This window comes from Microtus oregoni, unplaced genomic scaffold (genome assembly GCF_018167655.1).
Source record: "Microtus oregoni isolate MIOR12 unplaced genomic scaffold, Mior012 000015F_ref0000493, whole genome shotgun sequence".
Lineage (NCBI taxonomy): Eukaryota > Metazoa > Chordata > Mammalia > Rodentia > Cricetidae > Microtus > Microtus oregoni.
In genome coordinates, this window is record NW_024543074.1 from 11,805,126 (window position 1) to 11,810,911 (window position 5,786).

General features: G+C 43.2%; 1 pseudogene; it reads right to left on the reverse strand.

Moving 5' to 3' along the window:
• Positions 1-248: 248 nt before the first annotated feature.
• LOC121456196 lies at positions 249-805 on the reverse strand (annotated as a pseudogene).
• Positions 806-5,786: the final 4,981 nt, after the last annotated feature.

The window sequence follows — 5,786 nt, forward strand, 5'->3', positions numbered from 1 at the left end:
ATCACTAGATTCTAAGACACATATTTCTTTTCTTTTAAAAATAATCTTCAAAACAGGAAAAACTGTAAGTTCTGAGTCTTCTCGGAGCAGTTTCTGAGTCAGGGAGAACTCCCAGTTCTTCATTATTGTTGGTACTGCACCAGAATAAGGACTTCAAAGGCTTATAAGAGGCAGACACACTGTCAAAAGAAGGCACATGTGTTCAGTATTTAAGAATCTGATAGAAAGACTAGCTTGTCTGTGCCCTTCTACTGCTGCGTAGCTGTGACCTGGCAGTAGATCCCTCCTCTCAGGTTTCTGCTTTGTTCTTCCTTTTCCTTCGCCATCCACCTCCCACTTCTTAAGATTTCGGGGAACTTTGCTCTGGCTTCACCTTCCGTCCCCAAGCTGTCTTTCAACATCTTCTTCATCTCGGCCTCATATTCAGTCTTCAGTTTCTGAAGCTTCTCTGAATTTGTGGTCAAGTGTTCAACATAAGTCTGGACACACTCGAACTTCTTTAAATATCCTTGGTTTCGGAGATGAGCCCTCCTTTCAGATTCACAGATTTCCTTCAGGTATTTCTTTAGTTTTGCACAGCTTAGCTCTGAACTTATCAGACTTATTGTATTCATAAAGCTTGTCTTCCAGGTCGAATCTCTTCTTTTCACTTTCCCGCAGCGCCTGCTGGAGCTGGCCCACCCTTTCGTAGTAGCTGGGGCTCGCCAAGGGCGCGGACGCGGCGGGGACCTGGCGCCCACCACCGCCACCGCGCCCTCGCGGCATCGCCACGGGGCAGCGCGAAGGCCTCCGTTGCCAAAGGAGACCGCCCCCAGCCCCTCTTTCTTTTGACTGTTCTTTGTACCCTGCTAGGGACTGAACCAAAAGCTTTGCAAATGCTAGGCAAGCACCACGCTATACCCTCCCTCAGCCACTCATCCCTTCCCCTAAAAAGATTAAATTAATAACAACTATAAAATAATGTGAGATGGTAATCAATGATTTGAGCAAAAACTAAAAGGAGTGGATAGACAGATGTTGTCTAAGGAGCCATGCTCAGGAAACGCGCTTTGTGAAGGAAGCCTGAGCAGGGACCTCAGTGACGTGAGACAGGCATCCGCATGGAAATCTGAGGAGGAGCATTCATTCAGTCTTGCAAACTCAGGTCTCTTTTGTTAGGTTAGCTTTGAAGTGAGAGTGAAAAACAGAACAAGGTAAGAAAAAAGGACCCCCCCCCCCCCTTTCTCTAATATCAAAATTAAGCCTGAACCTTCTTTTGGTAACTGGCTGTGTTTCCAAAATCAATCAACTTAACCAGTGTTACCGTTACTGTCTTACGGAAGGCAGAACCATTTCTAATCCTCGTCCAGCCGCACTTTTCCTGGCATTAGCATTCCTGTAACGAGCGTGCCAGTCAGCATTCGTTGCCACCTATTCTCTGTAAGGAACATTTGTTTTCAACGTAGGATCTTTGGTTGGCATTATAGGGTGTAACTTACATGTAATAAATTCACCAGCTTGAAATGTATAATTCTTTGATGACTGTACAGACTACCCACCACCGCGGTCAAATATGGAGAAAATAGCTCCATGTTGTAAAATCCGCTCTATCTCTTTGAAGTCAATCCCTGCCACCCGCCTGCAGCACCTCACAACCACTGGCTTGTTTTCTGCAAAAAAAAAAAAAAATAACTTTTTTGTTTTTTTGTTTTTTTTCAAGATAGGGTCTCACTATATAGTTCTGGCTGTCCTGGAACTTATTAGGTACACCAGTCTGCTGGTCTTGAATTTATAGAGATCTGCCTGCCTCTGACTCCCAAGTGCTAGGATTAAAGGCATGCACCACTACACACAGCTCAAAAGATTACCCTTAATAGGATGCAAATTCTTATGAGGACTTTCTATTTTGAAATTCTTGGCTCAGATACTTCATTGAATACACAGATAGATAAGAATCAGTCTATGTCCTTAAATAGCCGTGAATGGAGTTGAGTTTTATGGAATCTTATTATGCCGTGTATACATCACTCAGAGCTGAATTTGAGAATGAACTGTGCCCACTAAAGAAGAATGAAGAAGGAGAAAGACCACACATGCTCCAGGACTGGGAGAAGACTGAGCAAAACCCTGCACCTCCATGAATGCCACTAATTATGATTTCCGTAGAAAGGCACAGATTTATGATCACAGGATGTTCCAGGTATTTCTGTAATAAACTTTTTTTTTAATCAAGAAAAATGCATTAAGGCAGAACAAGTACAAAACCCGTGGGCGCACAGAGGGATAGCTAGAGGTTATTTAACGTCAATGTAGATCAGTTTGCTGACCAATCCAACAAAAAGGCAGCACCCCGAAGTCTTCTGGCTTTGGTAGGATAATTACCTCCTTGAAGGAAAGTAAGAGAGAGATAAGGGAATAAAGCCCTGTAAAGGCTCACAGAGCATTGTGAGGAGAAGTGAGAAAATGGATGGCACATTAAAATTCATGAGACGCCAGTTAACTTCTCCGAATAACAAAGTGATTATTATGCAAGGTCAGGCTTTTCTTTCATCTTTCCATAAAGACACAGAATCATTATCATGATCTGCCACGTGTCTCTCCTTTGTTATTAGACGCTGGACAGGCTTATTAAATGTTCTGCGTTCCGTGGGGGGAATGGCCCCAGTGGCAAGGAACGATCGCAGTGCCCATGGCTTTGTATGGTTCTAATTGTAAGTGCATTTTAAGCAGAGAGACGGAGACTGAAGCAGGAGGGAACACACAGTGGCAGGGTAGGCGTTTTCTCGTGAGGACAAAGAAACGAATCTTTTCTTGATTTTACTGATTCTTGCATAGGGTTTACACCAGCCATTTCCAGAATACACAGCAATCACCATGTCTGGAGGGTCCTCGGCCAACACAACGTGGGGCACAGTTAATTTCAAAAGGGCAGTAATATATGCAAATTAAGGAAGAGTAGTAACATCAGGAGGGGAAAACCAGGTATAATAATCCTGTAAAACTGTGTATGGCCAAGACTAACTCAGTAAAGTGCTTCGAAGACCAGATCGAGCACTGCTGAACCCATGTGAAATATCCAGCCACGGAGGTGCCCTGGGGAGGCAGAGACAGTCACACCCCGCACAGCTCCTCACACAGGCTCACTGGCCTGCCAGCCTAGTCTACTTGGTGAGTTCCTGGACAGTGAGAAGTCCTGTCTCAAAAAAGGAGGACAATGCCTAAGGAAAGACACCAGAGGCTGTCCTCTGGGCATGTAAGCACACGAATGTGTATAAGCACACACACCTGTGTATGTATAGCGGCTCAGAAATTTACCAAAAATTATTTCTACTTTTTATTTTCTTAGATGGACCCCATTTTACTTGCAAGCTTCTCTCTTGCTCCATAACAAGAAGAAAAAAAACCAAACAAACATGTCAATTTAGGTAACAATCTTTTTTAGTTCTAATAAGAAATTCCTTCCTTTTGAGGGCTATATTTCCTTTGGAGTGAATGCAAAATGTTTCTATTTCTCCCTCCCTTGTTTGGCCCTGCTCTTGTTCAAAATCACATCCAGTTGTTTAGAAGGACCTGTTAGATGGTGGTGCCGAGGAGAGGAGAGTCCTCATCAACATGCGATGTCTCAGGGTCAAATGTCTCTAAGCAGAGTGGATGCCTGTGGCCCGGTGGTCCTTGGTGGGTCCTGGGAAGTGACATGCGTTAAAATCAGACTCTGTCCTCCTTAGACACCTGCACTCATGTCATGCACACGCAAACACACACAATTAAAATTAAAGTGTCAGTCAAAAAAGCGATGAGACTGTTTGGTATTTAAAGAATATGTGCTTATTGTGTATAAGTGTATATGAATATTGGTATACAGATGCCGCCAAAGGTGTGAAGGTCAGAGGTCATCCTGAGAGAGATGGTTCTCTCCTCCCTCTGTGTGGGTCCAAGGAATAGAATTCCAATTGTTGGGATCGGTGGCAATGCCTTTACCTGCTGAGCCATCTAGGCAGCTTCTGTTTCATATCTATTGATGACATTGGTCATACAACTATATATACATGACACGAGCCACAAAATTACTTGTTAAAATGCTATTTTTGAATTCAATCTTAATAACATGGCCATTCAATACAAGATTTTCAATAACGCTGAGCATAGATTTTAATGGTAATAAATACTTGTTGACCCCCTTTTTTCCTGTGAAGAAATTACAATTGAAAAGTCAAGAAGGATAATACAAATTAAAATATTAAAATGAAAAACAGTTGTACCACTAAATGTACATATATTAAATATTTATAAATTTAAATAATACGGAGCAGGTAGTACACGCTTTAAATCCCAGCACTCAGGAGGCAGAGGCAGGGGGATCTCTGTGAGTTCAAGGTCAAACTGGGCTACCTTGTCAGACCTTGTCTTATTTTCTTTCCACTCTTTTGATTTTGTAGCCCATTATTGAAAGTTGCTTCATTTTAGAGAAATAGTACTGTTTAATTTTTCTTTTAAATAATGTTGCTGCTGGAGTTTCCCAAACCCAGCTTGCCACCTTCAGGCAACTGCAAGATTTACAGAGACCATAGCTAAAGATAAAATATTAATTTTGCATCTTTCTCAAAATTCCTTGATAGCATTCTGATCTGGTAGTACCTTTGTATTTTTCTCTGTCTTGAAGCTTTTCTGGCATTTATTGTAATTGTCTCAGCTTCCAAAGCTTAGTTCATTTTTTTTTTTTGCTAGGTACAAAGCTTCCCCATTGTGCTAACTCCACTGTGTTCCTTGGAATGTCTTCCTTGATAACATGTACACTCAATACAATGATTGCGAACAGGACCACCTGCTCACCTCTTGATTATTTTTAAAGGAGAAGAGTTCTACATCTGAGGATGGCTTCCTTCCTTCCTTCCTTCCTTCCTTCCTTCCTTCCTTATTGAGACACAGTTTCTCTGTGGTAACAGCCCTAGCTGTCTTGGAACTCACTCTGTAGAGCAGGCTGACCTCGAACTCACAGAGATCCACCTGCCTCTGCCTCCCAAGTGCTGGGATTAAAGGCATGAGCCACCACCATCCAGCAGCTTGTTTTTTCTTGAATTCCTTCCATTAGGTCTTTTCTAACAACAGCAGCTGAGAGTTCTTTATCCTTTCTGTCAATTCTTGCCTCAGCAACCTCCTCCCTTCTTTCTCCCAAGCTCCAGATGCTTCTATCAGAGAGAAGTAAGGAAGCCCAGAAGGTTCGATTTGAGCCCTTTGCTCAGGAATACTCTTGGATCTCTGTTTGCTTTGGTGAGAGGTGGGGAGAAAGACCCTCACTTTATTAGCTAAAAGGAAAGAAAGGAGAGCAAAATACAGAGAATCAGGTTGATATTTAAAGACTGAAACTTGTCTCAAATGTAAACTTTTAACACCAATCTTGACAATTCTTAAAATGCGTCTTCTTCAGTGCCTGTTTCAATGCTCCTAAACACGCTCTGCTATATCTCAGGTAACATCATTGACCAAGTCTTTTCTTTCTGATGCAGGGTCTCACTGTGTAGCCCTGGTTGGCTTGGAACTTGATGTACAGACCAGGTTGGCCTCCAACTCAGAGATCCTCCTGCCTCTGCTCTACCTCCGTGAGCTGGAATTAAAGGCGTGTGCCACCATGCCCTCTCCACGCCTTTTCCTCATCACCACACTCGTGCTGTCTTAGTGGCATCTTTCACCACCTGTTTCTCTCTTCCCCTCCCCTCCCCTCCCCTCCCCTCCCCTCCCCTCCCCTCCCCTCCCCTCCCCTTCCCTCCCTTCCCTTCCCTCATCCTAACCAGGGGTCAACAAACTCATTA